This window comes from Chiroxiphia lanceolata, chromosome 6, assembly GCF_009829145.1.
Source record: "Chiroxiphia lanceolata isolate bChiLan1 chromosome 6, bChiLan1.pri, whole genome shotgun sequence".
Classification (NCBI taxonomy): Eukaryota; Metazoa; Chordata; class Aves; order Passeriformes; family Pipridae; genus Chiroxiphia; species Chiroxiphia lanceolata.
The window spans coordinates 35714872-35741034 of record NC_045642.1 but is presented as its reverse complement, the minus strand read 5'-3'; the positions used below and the strand labels follow the sequence as shown (position 1 = coordinate 35741034).

The 26163-nt window shown below is 32.5% G+C and overlaps 1 protein-coding gene across 4 annotated transcripts in view; it reads left to right on the top strand.

Moving 5' to 3' along the window:
- Positions 1-26163, top strand: part of NOVA1 (NOVA alternative splicing regulator 1) — a 143124-nt gene that overhangs the window by 46495 nt on the left and 70466 nt on the right. The window contains exon 2 of one of the 4 annotated variants that reach the window (XM_032692031.1): positions 8797-8881. The exons of the other annotated variants lie outside the window; for them this stretch is intronic. The gene's annotated coding sequence lies outside the window, so the exon portion shown is untranslated. The remainder of the gene's footprint in view (positions 1-8796; positions 8882-26163) is intronic. 4 annotated transcript variants of the gene reach the window in all.

Genomic DNA, 26163 nt, shown 5'->3' with positions numbered 1-26163 from the left:
ACAGGAGTTGTTACTGTTGTTTTGGATCTTGCTGTAATCATTTAATCCTATGTAAAAGCAAGACTGAAATTACCACTTGAGGCTATTTATCAAATAGTGTAAATACCTTCTGCTTCAGGAGTTACTGAAGTAGTGTAGGATCATTGTTATAAAGTGAACTATCTTAGGTTTCTAAAGAGTAAAATATTGTGACTTTTGCCATTTGATATTTGTTTGTTGCTATCAGAACTGGTGACAAGACTTAACAGCTCTTCTCTGTTGAGTTATTGCGGGCCTTTTGCTTAGCTCCTGGGTGGAAAAGAAACCCAAACCAGCAAAACTAAGCTTTCCTGTACTTCTTTTCATCCAAATATGACTATACAATTCAAGTCTGTTTTATTTTGGTTTTGAGTCTGTGATGCATAGTTAGGAAGAGTGAATTCAGTGTGGGTTTTTTTCAGAAGGCTCTATTTTCTCTGCCATACTTGGTCAGCTGTTTGACACTTGTGGAGAAAAAAATATTGCTAGATAGGTTAGTAGCTTGAAACCATTTCAAAAGCCTTGAATGCTAGGCCATTGACCTTGAATTTGACTCTTTATATGGTATAAAGTCTTCATATGATATAAAGGGTACACATGCTTATAGTTACTTGCGTTGGTGAAATGATAGGCTTCTACTTTTCATAGTAAAGAATCTATTGGTACCTAGATTTAGTAAGTTGGGGTAAGAAGTATGATGGTTATAAGTGTGTGAAATGCTATGGATTACTGTGTGGTGGGACCTTAGAGGTCAAACAAGAGTCTTTTTATTTTATATTTGCTTTTAACTCTTCTCAAGTGTAAATGCTCTTGTCCTTCCAGCTACGGTCTCTATGGATGTGTCACTTGCACCACAAGTTTACATGTGATTTTTTAAAACTGGCAATTCCTTCTGTGTAGCAGAGGATGCCTTTTCTCCAATTAAACTCATTATCCTGAGAGAATGGAATTATTCTATTTTATGGTTTTGAAAGAGCTACTGTGTTTATATTTCACAGTGTGAAACATTGGATCTGTGGTAACACTGGATGGCCTGGTAATAACAATATTTAGCCAAATTTTCACAGTACACTTAACTTCTGAGTGTCTTCAGAACAATCTAAATAAGAAATATTTCCAGTGTGATTTCATAGGAATATTGTTTTCCTATTGAACTATTAGTAGGCTTGATAAAAGCTCATCTGCGATATGCATTCATGTTTCTAACTGTTACTTAAAAATATGTTACTTATTACATACCTCAACAAGGGAAGATTTCAGGCATGATTTCAAGCTGCATAAAACAATTCACGTTAAACAAAAGACCAGTTTTGATGATATTGCACTTGAATAAAGGTGTCTTGAAGAACCTCTGGGACTTTTATACATCAGAAGTTTCTCAACTAATACAATATCTGTACCTTCAAAATCCTGTGCGATTAAAATTTAGTTTTGTTCTTACCTCAAAAATTAGTTCAGTGTTGAAAAACCAATCTGTTTTACAGGTATATTTTTCTAAGGTTTTAAAAAATATTGCTTTCAAAATCAGAAGCTATTGCTGCTTACAAATCAAAAGGCTCATTCAAAATGGTATGTTTTTATTTCCTGAATTAACTAATATTGACAAGGTTGTCCTTCAGAGGATTGTAATACAGTATTTAATTATCAATTCTAGTTTCCTTTAATAGCCTTTGTAAAAAGACAATAATTATCTCACATATAATCACTGGCTGATACACTTAGCAGCCCATCTATGATTCATTCTTTACAATTACTCACACTTTGTAGCCTTGAGACATAAAGAACTCCAGGCTTTTCTTGAAGATTAAGTATTGTTAATGGTTAAAGGTATTCTAAATTTTCCCGTCCTACATTGTCAATGCCCTTGAATGTAGACAGGAATGACATCTTCTAGGTTCTGTGAGCATTCAGTCTCAAATAACCAAATGATTAGTTGGTACTTGAGCTTTCCCTTGCCTGTCCAAATTAATAATAAGCTGCTGGATGTTGTACATGGATACCAAACTGTGATAATTGGAAAGTTATTTAAATTCCAGATAAACCAACTAAGAAGATACGAGTACTTTTCAGTTTCAAGAATTTTAGATAACATTTAATAATATATATTAATTAAGCCTTCAGAGCATTTGAAGTATGAGTTACTTCAGCTTGAACTCCAAGAAGATCAGCTTTGATCTACTAATAATAGACTGATGATCCAATGTAATAGCATATTGAACTTGTTTTTAAGGGATAGAAGTTGACTTCTTGATTTCTTCTTGGTTTTTGTGGCTAATAGAAATAATAGAAGAGCAAGAACTCTCCAAGCCTTCAGTGTTACTCTGATGCATATGCAGTAAAGTTTAAAAAAAAATAAAATCTGCAAAGCCAAAGGTATCTTATGTTAAGTAAGATACATCCGTTAAAAGCTGAAACTGCCACACTTAAAATTTTGATGAAACAGCAGCATGATGTTTATTTTAGATTAGCAGTGTTCATATTCTTTTAGTTCTAGTATCTTCATGTGGATTGCAGTAATTTACCATCTTTGACTTTTCTTTGTGCAGTGGGTACACTTTAAAGTGTTTTGGAAATTTTTTTTATATATGAATTTTAGTTATTTTAAGATGTTGGAAAAAATCCAGTGGTCAATTTGAATAGGGTAAGGTTTATTGAGCTATCTTACTTTTTGATGAAAAAATGGTGTGTTTTTAATAATAAATTTTTCTATTACTTTTCCCAGATAAAACAGTATGAGCTACCAATACATCAAAACAAAAATATTGCAATAACAAATCAAAGTAGAATTTTATAAAATCTTTTTAGATGAACTAAAATTTTGGCTCTTTACCCATTTAGAAATTTACAAGCATGAGTAATAGATGTATTTTGCATGCTTTCCTGTGTTACTATGTTTTCTTATGAATGAAACTTTTGAAGCGTAATAGAAATGTATTTTAGCTCATCATGTCTCTATCATCTTCCAACCATATTATCATTATCTTCTGTGTTGAAATTTTCATTTATACTACTGTTCAGCTTGAGATACTTGAAGTTATCTAAACACTTATCAACTTTTGATAAAGTCCATATATTCAGCTTTTGTTAAAATTAATTCCTCAAAATTCATTTAACTTCTCTATCATTAAGGAAAACTGAATGTCAGTTGCCACAATTGAAACTACATAATTTTCAGGTATCTGAGTTGGATATGTTTTTGAAACTTCAGACAAGAAAGTTAAATTTTCTTCCCCTCATCGCCTCACCTTAACAGCACCTTCCAATTAAAACTAACTAAATAACAGACTCTTCCCAACATCCACCAAAGGGAAGTTATTGAATGTGAATTGTAGACAGCTTCTCATCTGTTTAGTAGTATATAAGTAGCCACTAGCTATCACTAGAAACCAAATGAAACCACAACAAAAAAAATACCAACTAAAACGACAAAATCAACAAACAAATGGTTTCTGAATCCTTATGTTAAACAGCAGTGTTTTGTATGGCCATGTGTTTGTTAAAGCTTGTTCATTTTCTAAACCCTGTAGTCTTGTGTGGTTATATGCTAAGTTTAGTGGAGTTCTAGCTCTGATTTTTTTACCTTTTTATAGATCTTTTTTCATTTAATCTTAGTTGTGAATTTAGTAGGGATGCTTGGTATATACTTTGCCAAGCTGTCACTATTTTACTGAGAGGCATTTTGCCTCTTATTGGCACAGCAGAGGAGGGCTGTGTCACCAAGCCCTGACCTAGACAGGGATCTCATTATGAGGTTTTTAAAGTTCTTAATGTTATCACTCTGACAATCTGTATCTCAATTTGGATTTGGGGCTGGGCTCTATTTACTTTACAGTTGTAACTATTTCAGTTAGATTTTGAGTTATCCTCTGACTTTATTCGGCACTGTGCATGCTCACATGACTTTCTCTCTCTGAAATATGTTATTGAGTGTGGTCTTGGTCTTGTTCTGTCCCAAAGCAGGAGATGAAAGCTTTGTGGTCTAACAGTGAACAGAGGTAATAAATATTGCAAAGTTCAGTCTTCTGTAAGCATATGATATCTACTTTATGGATGCACGTTAGTTCCTGATTTTGTTATTGGAATAGCTTTTAGACTGAAATGCAAGCCCTTTTTACTGTGAAAAGCAACTGTTGTATGACTGACATGTTGCAGTAGAAGAAAAGAACAACTTTTGTTTTGGTTTCAGCTGAATGTCTCATTTGCCAGTATTTAGAATGCATTATTGTGAAGGCAAATAAGAGTGTTAGTGTTTGCTTTCCTCCAGAGCTTCAATATACAGTGTAGTGATAAAAAAACTTAAAAATATATAATCACTAGTATTTCCAGTTCTATACAGAAGACTACCATGCAGTGTAATGGTACAGGGAAAATTGCTGCAAATATATCTTTAAAAAGATATTTTTGCAACACTATTATAAATCTAGTTCTGCAACATGCCATGTCTTAATTAGGACGTCTTGTTATATAGCATGGCAAAATAAAACTGTCTTTTAAATAAAGTATTGTCGAGTCATAGGTTTTGGTTTCTAAGTTGGATTGCAAATAAACATGTTGATTATGTGTCTCTTCGATTCTGGAAGAATAGGGTAGTTCTTTGTCATGTAACTTTTTGCTTTCAAAACACTGAGTAGATGTTGAAGACTGCCTTCTACTGTAAAAGTAGCACAGTAATCTCTTTTAACTAGAGATGATAACTAAATTGTTTAATTTAGTTTTAGTTAATTGTGCAGTTCAGATAATTTAATTTTGTAATTAAACTTAATTGTCTTAGACAATTTAGTTTCAAATGTTTACTGAACTGCCTTTCCAAAAGCATGTGAAATTGTACAAATATGTTCATTTATATATATATAAAAGTAGGAGTTCTTTTGCAAGCTTTTGAATATTTTCAACACTTTCATCTATAGAATTTTGGGTGACTATTCAGAAAGTGAAGCATTTTCTAATCAGTTGTATTTTAGTTTTGAAGAACTTCTGTGCTGCAAATAACTCCACAGTAGTTTTTCTCCCTTTTTTCTATTCACATGTGTAAAAGCCACCAGACTAAATAATTTGTAATATATGTGTACCTTGTTTTCTATAAATTGTTTTCTTCTGTTTATGTTTTATTAGTTGAGAAACAGGAAATAGTGCACTACAGTTCTTCGTTATCACTGAAGTATACAGCAAACATAGGAAGAAAATCAGCATGATTAAAAAAATGTTTGAAATATATTTTTATCTTTCGTGTTGAACTGCACTTCCTTTTAAAAAATTAGGTGAATGCACTTAAACTGCCACTACTGCATGACTGAATATTTGCATTCTGTTATTTACTGAATTTCAGTTCATCAATCTTACTCTTGGGCTTTGGACATGAAGTCATTAATGCAATACTGAGGTTGAGGAATTAATCTGAACTACAACTTCAGGAATACCGATGTATATTTCGTGATTTTGAGAAAACTCATTTAGCACAGTTCCGCAGTTACACACAGCATCCTGTTACTTTCTTCAAGCTCTTGATCTGATTCTTCTTTCTGTTCTTCATGACCAATGTATGTTCTTAAGGAATGAACAATGTAGGTTCGTGTCCCCCGTCTTATGTTAATTTTTCCAAGTGAAACAAATTCTTAGTAGGAATTTTAAAATTAAACAAAACAAAGCAACTGACACTAAATTGAAACCCTCAGTGTAGATATTGACCCTTCATAGAGGTAGAACTTCTTTAAGTGTGCTACTGTGAGGGTGGCCTAAAATTTAGGATTTCTGTTGTGCTTTGTTTAAAGTCTTTTTTAATGTTTAAAAACACTTTGCCCTCCACTGTACTGAAATACCATATACTGGAGTACAAACAACAGCAGGGTCTTTCTTAAAATGAAAATTTTAGTAGTGCAATAATAAAAAGGTCATCTAGACTGCATATTTCTTCCATTCTTCGTTTTTTTTCTCTCAATTTTGTATAAATATTGACGAAGAGATGAGCAGTCATATATTTCCAAATATCTGATGGCAATTTAAAAGATAAAGATATGTTCACTCCTGCAAAACCATGTTTAGTATATAAAAGTTAAATCAAAGCAAATCACCTATTTTAAATATTTGCAGATTTGATGTGTACTGTGATATATTACAAAGTATTATTTCATATTGTGAAAGTGTGTGATAAAATACAGAGTAGGTAATCAAAAAAAGCACATCCCCTCCTTTGTATAACAGTGGGAAATATGGGAATATACCAAAATTGTCAGAGAACATAATCATTCTGATTATATGTATGTATCTTTTTTCTGTGTATTCTTCTAAGAAAAATAAGGCCATCATTCTCTTATAAAATGATGAAATGGGTATGTAACCCAACGATAATTAGAAGGAAATTCTCTATGCAGCTATGTGTAGAAAAGAGAAATTTCAGGGAAAATAGAATATATAAGTTGATCGTTGTTACGGTATTCTAGCTTGTTTGTTGGAGTAACAGATGTGACTTCTCTACAGAAATATTTTTCCTGTTATCTTTTAGATCATATTAATTGTATTTGGAATAAATGAGTACCCAAATGGTTTAATTCCTCTCTACCAAATGGAGTAGCTGTAGTATAATAGTGCTTATTTGTTATAATGCATATTTTGTGTGCACTGAAAGATTTGCATTTCTTGATACTTTTGCCTCAAATTTATAGCCATTTTAGGATTGAAGAAAATATATGAGAAAAATGTTGCAATCCCAGACACTTACTGTTATCTTTTGTCATCAAATTTCTCCAAAACTACTGTATTAAATGGGATCTGAAACACATTTAAATGTTTTTATATTTTCTTAAAAGTAATTGTATTATTTTTATAATGACTAACCATTTTTGATATAGTACATAAATTTCATGCATTTAGTAAAGTATTGGACACTGGACAGTCAGTGTGCCATAGACATCCATCTCAATCAACTCCATCAAGTCATTTTAAATTAAAGATAAATCTGAATTTTAAATATTAGGAATATATTTTAAATTTTCTGGGGAGGAAGTGTAGATATGAGCATTTCTGCATTAAGCTTGAGTACTATATATTTTCAATGTACAGAAACCTGATGTAAAATGTGATGAAATATATGGAATTCACGATCATGGTAATTATTTTCATTTGTTTGCTGAATATAGAGAAGGCACTGGTAGGAATACTGAACTATCACTTTGTACCCTAAGTACTTATATAATTTATATGCTTACACCCAACCTAGATTATTATGAATGTGTCATTATACCTAAAACAAAAACACTCAGGTTTTCTACTTTTGAGAAGGCTTCTGTCTGTATTCTCAACACCAGAACTGTCCAAAAACTGCTGCTGGAAGTGAAGAAATTCCCAGCTTAGGACTTGACTTGTTCCTTTAAATACAAGAATATACATGCTTTCAATTTACCTACATGCTTTGCTAAAAAAATAGATACAGCTATACCATTTTATCTGTTTTCTTGATACACAAATTATGATTTTTCTGAATATTTTTCTTGTCTCATGACTAGGTCAATTTGTATTGCAGTTACAGCAGTAGCTTTTTGCTTTTATATTTTTTTACCTTTTTTGTTATTTGACACTTGGACAGTTTCCATCTCGTGCAATGTTTTGAAGGTTGAAGAAGCATCTAATGAAGTTACTGATTACACATTTGAAAAGAAGATTTACAGAATCAGAACATATATATGTTGTAAAAAAGTTTGTGACTCACTTTTGAAAAAGATTATTTTCTGCTTTTTAATTCTCAGATTGCTTTAATGAGGACTATTTGGATTTGTTTATAGTCTAAAATACAGTCTGTACCTTCGCAAGTCTAGTTGTAACGTAACTAGTACTGAGAAGAAAATTCTTTTTGTTAGCTTTCTACAGCTCTTGTGTTATTCCCCTTAAAAATTTGTTTGTCTATATAGTAACAAGTAGTATATAGTATTTTTCTTCATTGACCAAAAAATTTAACCTTGAAACAACAAAATATCTGTATTTTGCTTTCCTGAAAAGTTATATTAAAATTATGTTTAACAACCACTGTATTTTTGTGCTTATGTATTACAAAAATAAACTGAAATCAAAAGTCCTTGAACCAAATCAAAGGTTCCAAAGCACGTATTTAAAACCCTATGAGCTTTGTAGGATAAGTATTCTTTAGAGTAAGTCTAGTGTTTAATTGTTGCATAAGGTTCAAGTTTTCAACTACAAATCCAAAAGTTGTTGTAATTTCTATTTCCCAGTTTTGTCAGGGATAGTTGATAGGACCTTCTGCTATTAAAGGATCATCTTCCATTGTGGAATGTAATTTTACCTTTAAGTCCCTCCATGGCAGCTCTGTCTAAACTTGTTTTAATTTCTCTTCATTTACTTTGATATAAATCTTCTACATCACTTTTTCAGTGGATGAACAATTAATAAAATGAACAAATCAAATGCCTTTGGTGGTGTTCATCTAGTTCAAGAATGCATAGGACATGAAAAAAGTCCATTTTTCTGTAGCAATAATATTGTAGGTATACTGCTTAAAAACAAAAGTGGCATGTTTTTTCTTTACACAGCATTAGAGTTTTTCTGGTATTCAGTAGTTCTCAAAATGAACTGCAGAGCTTATAAGTTCACAGATTCCTAAAAACCTTAGCTCTTTCAGATTTGAGAGAACCAGTTCAAATCAGCTATGCTTGTTAGAGAAGAGACAGCATATGAGATCTTATAGACATTATGCAGGCAAAAAAAGCAGAAACATCTAGTTTCAGAAATCTGCAGAGCAGTGACATGGCATTCCATTCAATTTTTTACCAGATATCACAGACTGGAAATGTGAGCTTTGGCTGATACTGCTGGGAAGGAGAGTGCGGCAGGCAGCTGTAATTCCCATCCTGTAAAGGTACTGATGCTTAAAGTCTCTGTAGTCCAAATTAGTACAAAAAAATACTAAAATGTTGAATTTGGACCTTAGATCTATATTTCAAAGTTCATTTTCTTCCAACTATTCCTAGGTGTTCTGTGGATACATTTACGATTTTTTGCTTTTTAGATATTAGTAAGGAGAACCTACTCCTTATTTTGGAGTTGCTTGCAGGTTGCTTCCTGAAACATTGTCTGTGGAACACAGTTCTAGTGTTTTCCTAGGGTTTGAATTGAAAAATAGGTTTCTAAAATCAATGATATCCAATTGTTTTAAATTAGGCCATAATTTTATTACATGCACTTGTAAGTTTGGTTGCTCTAAAATTAAGATTTGGAGCATTGACTTTTCTGCCCCAGAAAATGTAGCTCAATTTTGAGTCTCACTGAGTCTTAAAAAAAATAAAAAGCTTTCTGGTTTTAGTGTGATTCTTAAAAGTGCAATGTTTCTGAAAGTTATTTTAGTGCAGGGTGAGCTGCAGACAGTTGTTCCAGTGCACTCATTGACCGTATCTTACCAGCATCAGGTTTGTCTGCAGTACAAAAACAAAATTCGTTTGTGGAATAAGATTTTTTTTTTGTGGTATATCCTTAAGGAATCATAAAGCCTAGAGAGTAACTGACATTAACATGACTCCATGTACTGTAAAACCCATTCCGTTTTATATATTTTCAGGGAGTATGGAGTGGCACAGGAAGGAAATGGCATATCGCTGGAAAGTTGCTCTAATTCAGCACAGGATTCTTGTGAGAAATTACTTCTAATATTACATCATCCTATTCTGTTTTTCACAGTTGACAGTCTAATTTCTTCATTTTTTATGCCACTTTTGTTCATATCAGTAACCACATTAAAGTACATTTAGCAGATTAAATAGGCTCTCATCAGTGTTAGTAGTGCACATCTGATAGCGTGACAGTTTAGTACTATATATTTTGCCATATTGCATTATATGAAGGCTTATGGGTTTGTTAATAAAATTATTTTTCCTATTTAATAAGGCATGCTATTTTTTAAAATTACATTTCATTGGCTTACATGAGATTCAACAAACAATAAGTCTCAGCTGCGTCCACTACTATTTCTGACAATGATATAAGCAGCACTTTAGTAGGGGAACAAACAGTGAAAAATGAAAAAATGAAAAAAAGGCAATTAAATAGTTACTTCAATTATATAACAAATTTTTAAAATTTCTGTTAGTTTTTCTTTTACTTTAGCTTGCCATCTTTATCTAATTTATGATTGTCTGTAGCTCAAAGGAAAGTACTTTTCTATTTTCCTGTTTTATAATGTCAAAAAGCCCAAAAGATTTTTTTTTTTTTTTCATTTTTGTAGGTATTCACTTAAGGTCAGGAGTGACGCTAAAAAAATTTGTATTTTCAGGTATAATAGTAATAGTAATTTTATTCTGTAAAACTACCAGAAATGTAAAAAATTATTAAGATTAGGTTTTCATCATAGATTTAGAAGCATATATACGTAAGAAAAAGATTATCTTCTAATTAGGGAACTGTTTTATACTTCTGCTTTTGGGGTGTTTTAGGTCGTTAGCATTTGTAGATGATTCATTAATTAAGATGAGCATGAAAAACTGTGGCCAGCTTTAAAACCTTGTATCGAACTCTCTCTGCCAAATCATAAATGTAATGTCAGATGGAAGATATAAAAGCATTTTTTTCTCCTACCTGCAATCCCCAGAAGAGGCCTTTTTCTATATGTTATTTTGTGTTTGGCAAGCATAAGCCTGTAGTTTTTCTGCATTTTTAATGCATTTTCTGCAAAGCAATCCCATATACCCAGCTGGGTATATGGTGTATATCAATATTGAGTTAGTTGTATCTTCCTTTTATTTGAAGCTCATTCATTCCAGTTTTTGTTCTATTAGTTAGTGGTTTCCTCTTGTTAAAAATGTATGACTACTATTTTGTTCCCTTCCTCTGTTCTTCCTGAACCACATATGTATGCAATTTTTTCACACTCATTTCAGTTACTGAGTATAGCTCTGTAGCCATGATCAACTACAAGAAACTCATCCATTTGTGACTTTGTCTTCATATATCTCATTATTTGGTAGGTTGCCTGCCATCGTCTCACTTTAGTCTGTGTGCCAGAGATTTGCTTCCTAATATTCTTTATTGAGATACTTAGTCTTACAAACAGATTTGGTCAGGAGTGTATTTTTTTGTTACTTGCAATGATGCACATATCTAGTTTTCCTGTCTGTGATTCCTAGGACATCTTGTCTTGACTGTGCTCATCTTATAGATTCTCTACTTAAAACTTAAGTAATTTGAAATCTGATCTCAGTTCTCTTCACAGACACTTCCTTCTTGTTCATTTTTGGTTACTGTGGACAACCTACCCTTTCTTTTCAAGACTATAATTTGTACGTCAATTTGCACAGCCAATCTATGACATTCCAGATTGCATGCATCTAAATTTTTCTCTTTGTTTGTAAAAACCTTCAAATGCTTGTTCTTCTTTGCAGGTTACCAAAGTCTTATCTAGGTCCTTAACTTTCATTTCTTCAAAAAGCCACTTTCAAAGTGATTTGACTAAGAACTTTCTCTGATCATACCACTTGAATTTAATTGCTTTCTAATTCTATATCTTGTCTAATGTAAAATATTGTCCCTGCTCATCAGTTTTCTATACTTGAACTCCTTTTCCTAGAAGGAATTTTACTATATTGAACTCACAGCCTTTGTTAATGACTATAATTGCCCCAAATTTTGTGCGATCCCTTGCATGAAGAAAGCTCTTCTTAAAAACATTTGAGCTTTTGTATCCCTTTCCAATCCTGTTCTTAGAATCTGCCTTGATCGTGAAGTTATAAATGCCAAAGACTATAGGCGGACAGATGCTGTACCTTATGGATTATGGGTTAATGACACTTTCCCTTTCCTGATTTCAAAGAGTAATCTGTACAAAATTAAGAACAAATGGAAATTGAAATATGTAGTTTCTGTCGTTATGTGTATGTATTCGCTTTTGCTTTAAACACTGATACTTTTCTCCTATTGCTTTAAACATTTTGTTCCATCTCTTTTTCTTCTAGAGTATAGGTCAACATGTTTCCATTAGTATCTGCTGCCATGATGTTCAGTTGTGAGGGAAGAGGAAAGAATCTTGATATGAATATCAGCAGCTATTTATAAAATCAACATTAAGCTAGAATAAACTTCTTAAATTCATCAGTAAAACTGAAGGATGAAAATTTTAATGCAAAAAGATACTGGTTTTTTGCCGTTTGCAGAATTCTTTTCCTGTTACTCTAATTGTGTATAAGATTTAGTAAAAAGGATTACTTGATGTATGTACATTAAATATTGTTATAGTGTGGTTGTGTAATAGAATGTTTAAGTGCACAGAAATCACATGTTATTTTGCATCACTTTTCTAAGGTGTTGCTGATTACGTACAAGAAGTATGCTACTCTTTTGAATGCTATGCTTTGTGGATTTTGAATTTAGCGCATTTCACATTTGTAACATTAACTGCCATGTAATTAAATTGTGAAAATAGCTGTTCAGCACATAGCATCAGATACTTACTCTTCTTCTCTATAATAGATGAAAATTCTCACATTCAAATGTTTTGGTTTTAGGTTTGTTTAGTGTATAAGTCATGTTAATAATATTTCAGATTTAGTGCAGAGACACTGCACTATCTACATCTGAGTATCAGGTATACACATATACATACTATATGTATATATACGGCTTTTTTATAGGTTTTGTTTTATAATTTTATATATCAAAATTTAGTTTGCAAAGTCAAGGTATTCTTATTTTTTATTATTATATATTCTTTACTATATTTTTAGAAATGTAGCAGCTTGGAGTTTTCATAGTGTTGAAGTGTTTCAATATACAGTAACCTCTTTTTCCTTCTGCTTATGTGACATAATACTTGTTTTATGCTGATTTAATGTCTTCCTTGAGAATACTTTCAAGGACATCTTTGATTAGATTGATCAGACTTAATGAATATGTATATGTATTGGACTAAATTGTAGGCTGCATTTAAAAATAAACTGTCCTATGTGTACCACATTATAGTAGATTGCATTGAAAGAATAGGGCTATCTATTCTGAATGTGAGATCAAGTAACTTTAGTTGAAGTTTATTTTAAAATACTTTTAAGTTTATTTAAAAATATTTTTTGCATTCAATGCCAGTTAAAACTTGAAAGCTCTGTATGTTGAAAAGATGAACTTTTAGAAGAAAGGCCTGGACTTTAGGGGAGAGATGTTTTTAACAGGAGTTAAATAAAATATATCTGTCTGCTCTGTGAATTCGTTGCTAGTTGATACTAGTTAGCATTTTTGTTACAAAATTAGAGGACGGTACACATAGAAATGTCTTAGAAGGAATATTTGACTTTTAGATAGTACCTTAGTAGATCTTAACCTACTAACTTTTCTAACAGTCTATCTGGTGCAATGTAAGATGCTAGTCATATGTGTTTAATTGGTAATCATTTTAGTTTAACTGAAAGAGCTCTTCTTCCTCTCTAATACCTTTATTCATCCCACTTCAAAATATTTGAAGTACTAGGGAGCACTATGCTGACAGATGGCATTGTGAAATGACTTTATCAGATTTCCGTAGAGGCTCTGTTTTTTGAATTTGGTTTTCTACTTTTCATTCTTGAAAACCAAGTATGACTTTAAAGACTCAATTGTTAAAAAGAAAGAAAGAAAAAAAACTCCTAGCTAAACTAAGGCTTATATACAAATTATGGATTAATTAATTATAAAGGGTACTTTTTTTTTTAACTAATTCTACTCTGAACAATATTTCTGCAGCTTTCAATAAGGCTTAATTTATTGATGTTTATTGAGCAAGTCTTTTCAGGATGACCAGGCTAGAATGGTTTCTTAGCTTGCTATTGCTTCAGGATCAACAGAAATAAAAGATAGCAAAAATTTTTTTATTAAATCACTTGTTAAAGATCCAGAACACAGAAATCATACCTGCTTTGTGGACACAAAATTTACTCCAGTGTGAAGTCTTGCTGTGAATATAATTTAAGCAGATATTAAAACTTGAAATGAAAAATGAAGATGCCAGTTGGTCAAGAACAACTCCGTAGTTGTGAAATGCTCTCTCTGTAAAAATTTTAAAAAATTTGTATTGATAAAATCTCCTAGTATTTTATTATTATTTCATTAATAAAACATTATTGAATTACTTCTAATTAATGTATTTTTATTGATTACTGTTTTTGAATTTAATTTCATTTCTGTTTTGGATCGCTACAAAATTGGTAACATAAACAGATTTAGAAGATATGTTTCACAAATATTAGTGAACTGAGATTTTTACAGTAAGCATTTGTAAAATAACAGAAATAATAATAATAATTTTTAGTTTTACTTAATCATCACATCCAAAGCTACATCACAAAAAATAAAGTGGTTAAAAAATTATATTGTATTTATTTTATAAAAGTCATATCCTAAGGATAATGCTTGTTTTTGTAGGAATTTTAACAGGAGTGAACATGTTTGTTAAGATTATGGAGTTTATAGATTCTTTATTGTAGTTAAGTTAATCAATGCAGCAGGACCACAAAGAATGAACCAATATGACCCAAACAAACTTAGAGAGGTGTGTGTGAGAAGGAGAAAATTAATTCATAGGTAAGAAGGTTAACTACAGGAAAATGCTTTTGAAGGAGTTGACAACATGAGGTTTATCATTTTCAGCAAATGATTTAAACTTAAGCTACCTGATGATAAGCCTACAACAATTGCTAATATAAACCAGACTGTTTTTATCATTATGTAATGCTGGATGGATGTATTTAGTAAAGATGATAATAAAAGGTTCATAAGCTATTAGATATTGAAAATATAGAAACTACTGATTTTCTACAAACTATTGTAAATTATCTCAAAGATTTGTTATAACTAGGAATTTGATTAGGAATGAGTATTTCCATGAAAAATTTTATCAAATCTTCTCAACTTTAAAATGGAAATGTTGTTTTAGAGTATTCTGTAATTGATGTAAAAATTGTGGGGATTTTTTAGTGGGTTTTTTTTTTTTTTTTGGTACTTTGGTAAATTAGTAGCTGTAAATAGAATAGAGTATTTTAAATGTTATTAGCAGTGCATTAATATAACTTAATTTTGTCCAGGCTTTTTTTTATGACATTGAGATTTTCTTTCAAAGACAGTGTACTTGATATAAACATTACTGAAAAATTAATTCTAAGTATGTATAAATAACTGTCATTTATGGAGTTCATATGAACATATTTTTACTGTAACTGCTTTACAGAACATTGCTTTTACATTCATGTACTTACTTTGTAGTCATTAAACTGAATATTTAATACATTTAAAAGTCTTTTTACACATTTTCTTTTAGTTAACTTCAAGCAGTTATAGAATATTACGTTTTGTGTACTCATATTTTGTGGAAGTGTGGTTATATTAGCCTATCTGCTAACATGGCATGGACTTGTAAAAAATTTTCATTGTTTCATTAAAAATTGTAGCCTTTTTTGTTTTCTTGAAGTATTAAATGTATGTATATTTTACAATACAGTGCCATAGGTAGAACTTTCTTCATGTTCACAGTAGCTTCAAAAATTCTTGGTAGTCAACTGAGAAGAATGTGTCTGTACTGTGTGAGTGGAATAACACTTGGGTTCTCTGTATGCATACTTTACATTCTCTGTCATCTGTTACAGAGTTATATCTTGATTCCTCAATTCTATCTTCTTGTGTAATGACTTAGAAGACATAACGTCTGTCCTGATCAATTTTGCAATGACCTTATACTGATTAATGAAATCTGACGTTCAGAATAATTATCCCTTAAATTACACTTCATATATTGAGTAATTTTTTTAACACAAAGTCTGACAATGTGTAAAATACAAATTGTATTTCAATAATAGCTTACTCAATTAATGATTGCTGCTTTCCTAACCATAGATGAGGAAAAACCTTCATGTTCAGGAAAGACAGTACCACATGTTGAACTTGAATGTCTGTATTGCATATGTGTCAATAAAGGTATATACGTATGCAGATTGTGTTCTGCTGAAATCTCTGATTAAGGTCTTCTGCATTAGTACGACTTTTTGAAGATTTTCATCCTCAGAAATACACACATTACAAGCCCATTTGTGACAGAGTGAAATGTATACAAAGGTAACAGAAACTCTATTTAGTACTGCAAAAGAGCCATCGCATCCTTTAATTTATTTTTGGATCTTAATTCATGAAACTTTTTGTTCTTGTATTAGAAGAGAGATTGAATCAGTCCGTTTCCTGTGCCTTCATAATTTTGCAGATATCTGACATTTAGCTCAAGCAATTTCATGATTTTGAGGAGTGTAAGCTTACATTAATTCTTGTATTAGAAGCCAGCCTATGGCTTTAACTGTCTCTTCTGAATCTTTTCCATTTCTAATGCTTCATTCAGAGTTAAAGGGACTACAGTTGAATACAGTTGAAAACAGTTGAAACATGCAAATCTTTTATGTTGTCATATGCTGTGTCACACTCTTTTCTGGTTTATATTCCTTTCTTAGAAATTCCTAACATTTTATTTTCTCTTTGACTGTTAACACTGAGTCAACATTTTTATGGATATTATAATCCCAAATTCCACACTTCAGTGGGTGAAATAAAGGACATTTTTGAGTCCATTATTTGATGTGTGAAGTTAGAATTGTTTTGTCTTCTTTGTACATCACATTTGTGTACATGGAATGTCATTTGCTATTCTTTTACATAGTCACTTCATTCTGAGACCATTCCGTGGTTCTTTATTATGGCTTATATTCTTATTGCCTAAGAATCATCATCCCAATGACAGAATCTTCAGCCCTGATGTCTGCTCCCATTGTCAGATCTCTGACTGCATATGCCTATGTAACACTATGTGTGATCTCTCTCCATTGTGCAAATGGATTGTTTACTCTTCCCTCTTCATTAATTTTTCCATGTAATGGCATTTATTCTTATTCTGTAGTAGTTTCTGTTTCCTAATAACCTTTTGGAAAGGACATTTTTGAAAACTGTTTAGAAAGGTGGCAGTAATCTACTACTACATCATTGAATATTCAATTTTTAGAAAATAATTTAGGATATGTATCCAGAAATGTATGATGTATTCTTCATATATCTGCATTGTGGTGCAACTTTGTCTTCTAATCTGTGACCAGTGTGCTACTACTACATAGTATGAAAGTCTGTAGTCAGAAATGGTTTGTGTTTTTGTATATCTTACATGATTCTTACCCTATTGCTACAATGCATATTATCTTCAAATCTAACAAAATTTCTTCAGTTTCTACATAATAATCCTTAATTCTATACTAGAATCACTCCTATAAGTGTTGCATTTCTTTTTATCATCTCATCTTTCCTGGTAATTATTCTACAAAAGCTACTTGAGGGGCAATATGGTAAACATAGTTCTGTATAATATCAAAGAAAACTTACATTAAAAAGTTTAACTTTTTAAATCTCATTACTGAAGGAAAGTACAGAAATGCTTCTAGATTATATCATAAAGCCTGTAAAATTAAAGCTTTCTTTTGTGCATAAGGGTAAATATTCTTTTTATAGTATCCATTGTAGGTAATACAATGACGTTTAAAAATACTTTTTGTGAATCCAGCAAGACAATGATTGTTATTTTTACTGTTTGCAACTAAATTTATCCTGACTTTTAAAAAAATTTTCTTCTTTTTTTAATGCTGTACGATTTATTTATTAATATATGCTAATTAGAAAACTTGTTTGTCTTGTAGTTCAGATGTTTTTTATAGCTTTTTATTATGTTACTGTAGCTGTAGCTTGTTGAAACTATGCATCTAGACTCTTAAGTATTGTTTGTTTACATTTTGTAATATTGTGTATATATGATGAATTTACCAAAATAAAACTTTGTATTTGGGCAATAGTATACAGTCTAGAATATTCTACTTTTTCTAACATACACCTACCATGCCACTGTTTCTTTATACTGTATTTTCACATTGAGGAAATACTTCACTGATGCTGACAACCAGGTTTATTAACAGAAAAGCTACAGTTTATTTATAATCTGTAGTTACTTTTAAAGTAGCTTAGATTCCATGCATTACCTTGCACTTGTTTACACTGAGTTTTGTCTTTGTTACCTAATTAAATGATACACATGTCCTTCTTCGCAGCACTCTTCTAAAAACCAGGAGATGTCAAAACATTAAACATTAGTCCTGCATAATCTTCAACATTATATTTGCACGTCTAAAAAAAGAAGATTGATAGCCTGAGTTCCTAGTAATAATCAGTTTCACTTTAACAGATCACATTTGTGTGATCTCTTATGATTTATGAGAATCTGGTATGATCTATGAGGAAAATCTTTGCACTGGAGATGAGGGAGAGGTTGTGTCAGAATATGGCAAGAAAGACTGCTGCAGTACATTGAATTACCTTTAGAAAAAGTGGGAATGATGGCACAACAAAAACTAGATGCATGCAAGAACAAAATTAAAAACAGTTAAAGCAGTTAAAAAAAACAGTGGACCAGAATTATAGAGTAATTTGGTTTGGGAGGGGTATCAGAAGAACTCTAGTCTAAATTACTTCTTCAGCCAGGGTCAGGTGTGCAGGCAGGCCAGATTACTGGTTTTGTGCCACTGTACAGCTTCTCTGCAACCTGTTCCAGTGTAAGACAGTCCTCATGATGAAACGGTTTTACCTTAAGTCTAATTTGAAGCACTCATTTCAGTGATGTCTGTGATCTGTTGTCCTCCCACCATACATCACTGGAAAGAGTATAAGTCAGTCTTCTTGATGAATTTATAGCTATTAAGGAGCTGCTTTTGGGTCTTTCTTAAGCTGCTTGTTCTCCAGGCTTGATGAAAGAAGCCATGTTGCCTCAACTTCCCCTTGTAAGGGCAGGTACTCCATGACCTTAACTGTCTTGGCAACACACCAATGAACTTCCCTTAGTTTATCAACATCTTACTTGACATGGAGGACCCAAACCTCAACCCAGTACTCTAAAAGCAGTCTAAGAGGTGCCAAATAAAGATGGATAATCACTTTCATAACTCTATTCCGGACCTTTCCCTTTGTCTGTATAGTTCATCTGAAGCACAAAGAGCATTGGCTAAGCCAAAAATAGGGCATATTGAAATATTTTTGTTAATTCATAAATCTAAATTTTGTTGTTTCTAACACTTTAAAAATTAAAGAATCAGGTGTCTACCCAAGATGCATGTCTGTGAATGTCTGTGAGGGAAGTGTCACCACAAAATGTTGGAAGGAAAATTCTAAATGTAAAATGAAAGAGAATACAGGGAAATTTAAAAACTTGTCAGTTTTAATAAAACCTGTGTATCCTGTCCAATCAGTGTAGACAAATGCTTGATTAGATGCCTTGATGCCTTGAATTTCTTGCTCTGTTATTTCTTTTCAGTTCAAATGAGTTCCTAGATATTTGCGAAGTTGCTGCTTATATTCAAACTGAGTGAACTCTGACTCATGGTTCATAATAGCTGTGGCTGTACCTTCTTTTTTTTTTTTTTTTTTTTTTTTATGTGTGTATGCATTGAAGAAATAGGCCACTTATTTTAATGCCAGCACCACTACTTCATCTCAAATTTACTGCTATTACTGATATTTCTAGTCTTTCATCCGTGTCAGCTCCTGGGTTTTTTTGGATCTTGTTCTTTCTGTGTGCAGGTAATTCTCAGTGGTATCTACATGCAAAATCCTTTAATGCTTTTACTTTTTCTTAGCTACTAATGTTTGTTTTTTGGGTATTGTTAGTAATCTTTAGAAGAAGCAGATTATCTCTTCTTATGCTCTTATAGCACATAGTGTGGTGGTTTCTTTTCTAAACAGAGGCTCTGGTTCTGAAAATGAGTAGTAATTAATCAGAATTCTTGATTAGCACTGGTGTAACAAAAGGTGTTACCACAGTGGTAGAGGCAGCATATTAATGCATTAGAGGAACATTACAGTGTTTTATATAGAGATACTCCAGCAGTCATAGTTGTATGAATCGGAAAATTATAACTGCTTTCTGGGAGAGGATGAGGTATCTACGATTTTCATTTAGGAAGAAATTTCAGTCTTGATATTTGTTATTTGATGCTTAACAGAAATATTTGATTTTTACTGTAATTTTTAGTTTTGTGCTGCTCCACAATTTTCTTAAAAAATTCATTGCATCTTTTAGTATCTGTCTGGATTCAATAGATGATCACTTTTTTTTTCATGTCAACAAAGAATGCCTATTTCATTTATTATATCCAAAGGATGTGTTCAGACTTCAGATGTAAACAAAAACAAATGTCAATGGTGTAGGAGAAAATACTGCAATGATAAGAAAGGTAATGAATGGGAACATAATGGTCGTAGTTTAAAAGCCTTTTTGGGGAGAAAGGAAAGGTTTTCTATGCCTTCAAATTCATTATTAAATAGGATTATTTTAATTTTTTGATAGTATAGTTTTAAGAAGTCTTAATTTTCATAGCAGATGGCATTCCAAAATGGAAAGGAAACCTATAATCCAAAGGAATATGATGCAATGGTAGCACTGGCGGAGAGAATGAATCAATTATGGAGATCTTGTGCATAATTTATTACAGTATTGAATGCCCATTTTAAGACTTAAAGAAAAAAATATATTGGGGTGATAAAATATAAGGAATTGCCATCTTTCCTTGAGAATAGTAATAGTGGTCCCTAATGAAAGTTCCCAAGAAAAGAGCTAAAATAAAGGCCACAGAACTTTAAGCTGATTGCTGTATGTATTATTTCATAAAGGCATAACCTGCATACGTGAACCTTCAAAAAAGGGGATGTGAACAAAAATAACACCAAGAATTTCAATATCATAGTAAATTGCTGAGATAATCCCCTTTACAGTTATAAAAAGGAAAGGAGGGGTTGGAGAGAAAAAGTTTATGTCTTTGGCTGTGTCTCTCTGCAAATTTGAGCATGTGTGTGTGAGCATGCAAGTGTGTCCTTGAGCACTGAAGCGTGTGTGGCTCTGCTGCTGGAACTGGTGCTTTTTCCTGTGACAGAGCATTCTGTTCCATCACCAGCTACCCTTGAACAATTTATGGCATGGCTAAGCTGTCAGGACATTAAAAGAGTTTTATCCAGTAGCCAATTTGAATGTGACAAATCCTCTCCTTCCTGGCTGGGGTCCCCAGGAAGGACATAGACTTGTTGAAGAAAGTCCGGAGCAGGGCCAAAAGATGATTAGAGGGCTGGAACACTTCTCCTATAAGGAAAGGCTGAGAGAGTTGGGGTTCTTCAGCCTGGGTAAGAGAAGGCTCAAGGGTGACCTTATTGTGCACTTTCAGTACCTAAATGTGGCTACAAGAGAGGTGAAAAGGTACTGTTTGCAAGAGTGACAGGACAAGGGGGGATGGCCTCAAACTGAAAGAGGACAGGTTGAGGTTGGATATTAGGAAGAAATTCTTTACTATGGGGGTGGTGAGACACTGGAACGAGTTGCCCAGAGAAGCAATTGATTCCCCATCCCTGGAAGTAGTCAAGGCCAGGTTGGATGGGGCTTTGTGTCCTTGCCCATGGCAGGAGGCTTGGAACTAGATGATCTTTAAAGTCCCTTCTGACCCAAACCATTCTATGATTCTTTGTCATCTGGCTTTTTTTAACTGAGAAGAACTAACTAACAGGGAAGGTTGGTCCTTGACAGATGATCTTGCTGACTAAGAATTCTTGTAATTGAGGGTATGGCCTTCATATTTACAAATTCTGTCTAACAGAGATTGTTTTATCTCTATTTATCAGTTCTGAGGAGGGAATAGGTTGGGTGTAGTTAAATTTTTCACTATTCTGTCATCCGATTTATGGATGGCAGATACACTAGAAAAAATGTCTCTCCTTAATTTATGTAGTTGTTTTCATGGCTGATAGAATATTTATTGGCATCTCCTCTTTAATGGAGGAGCATATCAGGTGTGATGCTGAACAAGTCCATGATAGGTTTAGGAAGTTTACTGTTCCAGATCTCATGAGCATTTTTATGGTTTGGTTCTCACTGTTGTTAGCAGCTTTGAAAGGTGCTGTTGGTGGTGAGGTACACTGAATTCTCAAGAGGGTGGTAATGTTGTTCTGTTGTATGAAAACTCATTCTGATGTCCATATAAGTTCTAGCTGTTTGTTTTAATGTAGTCCAAGCAACAATGTTTACCAGAGCCCATAACAAACTGAAAGAAAATGTTTGTGAACCACACATGTTTGTGACCATAAATGTCAGAAATATTCTAGGTTTGTTTCTTACCTTATGATTATTTTGGTCAAAACAACTTTTCCATAGCCAATCTAAACTGATTTTTCCACCATCTGTTTATCTTTGGAGTGTTTCTTTTCCCGTTTGGTACCTTTGGACTCCCAGGAGTGGAGCCAGTTTGCTAGAGTCCCTGTAAGCATTTTCTTCTTAGAATTCTGTTGTCACATTTTCAGAGGACTTTTCAACAGTAATTTCCAAACTTAAAGTCTGGTTTTGGTGTTTGTTTGGTTTATTGGTTTGTTTTTGGTTTTTTTAACCACAGGAAAATCCTATTGTTATTGTTTATTAAAATCATCCTTATAGACATGAAGTTCTCACCTGGGAGCCAGTAAGTCTTAAATAATAACTTACTTATCTTGCTCACTGCTACATAAGATCCTTTTCAAGGTTTATGCCTTAAGTAACAACTTTGATTTTCCATGGATTTTGGAAACTTAAAAATGCATTTTTGAAAAAAATAAAAATCTTACTTTGTTAGGGTAACCTTTGTAATTCAGTAAAATGAAGTTTGTCCTCTTTCTAGTTGCATTGGTGCTTCATAGACAATAACTTTTTCCACCCTTCAGAAACATCCATGCAGGGAAGCTAAATCTATTTTTATGTATACGAGACTTGAGAAATGATGGCACTACACGTTCTGTTGTCACTGCTGTTTCTCTCTAAAGAGAAAATGAATGCCGCACACTGCTTTCAGTTTTTCGAGTGGTCTTTTATTGAAAATGAGCTGGAACAAATCCTCTGCTGGAGCAAATTCTTTGTCAGAACAAATAGTGGGTATGCTGGCATCAGATGTGTCTTCTGTATTCCCAACATTTTAAAAAAACGCTGAAACAAGATGCAGAATGTCTTCAATCTGCTTGTCCTTTAAGAGGAACTTCAAATCATTCACTACACTACTTGCAACAGTTTGTGAATTTTCCAGTACATGCCATACTGTAATGATATCTGCAATCTCAATAGTGATTTCCAGACCTTGTATTTACTGGAGACATAACAATCGTGGTAACATTAAGCTCATTTGTCTCAGTGAAATCCATGAACTTCATTTTTCCCAATGACTTGACAAACATCAGGTTCTGAAACTGAAGAATCATTAGAGCACGTAATCTTCTAAACTTGAACCCTCCAATACTAAAAATAATATAGAGGTAATTTAAAGCTGTACTATATATATATCACTACTAACAGGAGTTGCTTAGGGACATTCAGTAATTTCTGTCTAGATAAATTGGATTTTCCATTAAGTAAAAAAAAAGACAGGTTCATTTTAGTGGCATGATAACTTCTGAAGTGTAAACATTAGCATGTGGTCAGGGCAAAAGAGATTTGTCAGGACTGAAGAAAAAAACTGTCACAGTATTTTTCAGTTGTATAAAAATGTTAAATGATACTCTGCTCAAAATTGAAATGGTTTATCATTCATACCTAACCCTTGCTTACTTTTGAATACCACAATTCTCCATGTATGAACCTTTCACGATGTCCTGTAAAATGCAATATATGTGTATGTTGGCTAGTATTATATAGTCTCATTTTCTCTTTTTGTGTAGAAATTCCTCTGATGATACATCTAAATAATATTTTTTAAACATTGCCTCCTACCTGTTTTTGAGGGGTAGAGTGCAGAGTATTGTTCTGGAATTTTAGACTCTTTTCTAAATTAACATTTTTACTCAGAATCACACTATTCTATTCTAGTCTAAACCCGTAGTAGGTGAACAAGAAGAGACATACCACCCTATGAGTCTATGTGCTGTGGTAGATGCTTTCTGTAAGCTAAAGCATTATTTTTCTAAGAAAACTTTCTCTCCCCTAAATGCTTTCTCCTTCCAGTATTCAGTTTTTAGTGTGGAAATCTGTATGGAACTTGGTACCATTTCTAGTGTGTTGTGTACTAAGAACACTGAATGAGAGATGATATGAAAGAGAATTATATGATCTGTTTTATCCTGAAACCTAAATATTGATCTGGACTTCTTTTAATTTTCAGTGTCTTATGAACACGTATCATGTTCTTGTTTGTAAACAAGAAATGTCTGGTTTACACATTGTAGTGTTTTCAGAGGCAGTGAAATATGTTTAAGTCAGGAGAACAACTAATGAGAGATTACAAGGTAGGCTTTTAAACCACTGTACTGATCTGTATTTATATGCGTAATATTATCCTGAAAGAAATTGAGGAGAAGCTCAAGGTCTAAGATATTATCTTTTGCTATTTTTTCCTATTGCTAGTAACTTATTCTTTGTCTATGTAGTATGTTTAGGAATCCTTGGGCTCTACAACAGGATACTTCAGCATACTACAACTTTTTATAGAAAAAAGTATAATAACCACTGTGTACACAAGTTGAATGCTAAGGAATGCCTTAAGTTTCTGCGTTCACATTTTCCTTATTGTTAATTTATCTTTATTGCCCTATTGCAAAATAGTACTGCAAATGAAAACTTGTCATTATTGACAAGTCATAAATGAGTTAATGCCCTCCCCAACTGATTATTTGCCACTTGGAGATGTTGCCTTCACTCATTTCATGTGCTCATCTTCTGTTTACATTTAAGATACTGAAGCACTGAAGTGCCCAAGTATCTCTTAGTTGTGATTTCCTATGGTTAGTTGTATGGGAGGAAATCCTGAGAAGTATCAAGAAAACTGCCACTTTCAGATTATTTTTTGGTATGTATTTTTATTACTGTGATAGGTATATTTAGGCAGAGTCCTGGTGAAGCAAGGGCTCTAAATATTTGTCAACAACTAGTGCAAGAAAATCCCAGTGGGGTTGTAGAATTGGTGTTTATTGTAAACTACTACTTTAATTTAAAGAAATTTTACTTTGAGATGTCATCTTGAACTTAAGCATAGAACTTTAATTGTATTGAGGACTGAAGTCTTATGCAGGATTTTTGACTTGAAGAATATGTGCTGCTTATGTATGATTGTTCTTTCTTTGCCTTGGGAAAGACTACATTCCTCTGTGGTTTGTAATAAAATGTTTGTGAATGAGAAACTCATGTTTCCAATAGATGATGATGTTTTCCTATAAACAAAATTCAGTGCAAAACCGAAACAAATTGTCTAGTGGAAACCAAAAAAATTACTTTAGGGATAATAGTCAAAGTAATAATATTAAAACAGTTTGTTCATATTGCTGTGTTTGCAATATTGATTTGGTTTTTTAAATGGCTATATTGTCAGCATTGTTGGAGATTAAATACTAAAAGTTAATTGTGTAATTCATTCTGTTTTCCTAACACTGTTTCCTAATTTGTAAGAGAGCACTGTAGGTTGTTAGTTTAAACTCTGCCGCTCGGCGTAGGCTGACCTTAACATTCTTACTGGTCTGCTTTTCCGGCTACTGGCTGTAGTGATTATTTGCAAGAACAATCTCGTAGAAGAGAACACTTAAAGAGGAATTTTCTCTAAAAATCTGTATGTTTGATAATGATTTTCTTTCAGATAACATAGTTGGTATTATGTTTTCAGAAAGATAAATTCTTAAAAGAAAATACCTCAAGACCATAAAATACCTAGAGAAATGTTTCTAGTAGAATTTTTCTCCAAGTTTGTTTGCTTCACTTTTTTCTGAATAATCTTTTTATAAAAACAGAATCAGCTGTTCTTTGATAGCAAAATTAAATGTATTTTTCTGCGTTGAAGATAGGCTGCAAATTAGTTTGAAACATAAAGTAATTTGGACTCATGTTTTCCATTATAACTACTGTCAGTGAAAAGATTTATGTTTCTCGATCTTTGATTATATTCTTAAAAATAATTGTTGGAAATTCTCTGTGTCTACGGCTTTTAGAAGAACTTTAACTAGAATATGTTGTTTTAACTTATATAAAACCAAACTTAGAGTGGCTTTTATGAATAGTCATTTAATATAATGTTTCATATTTTATGAAACCATATAAATGTTTTTAAATCTACGTTTGTAGCTTTCTTGTAGATCAAAGCACTTGGC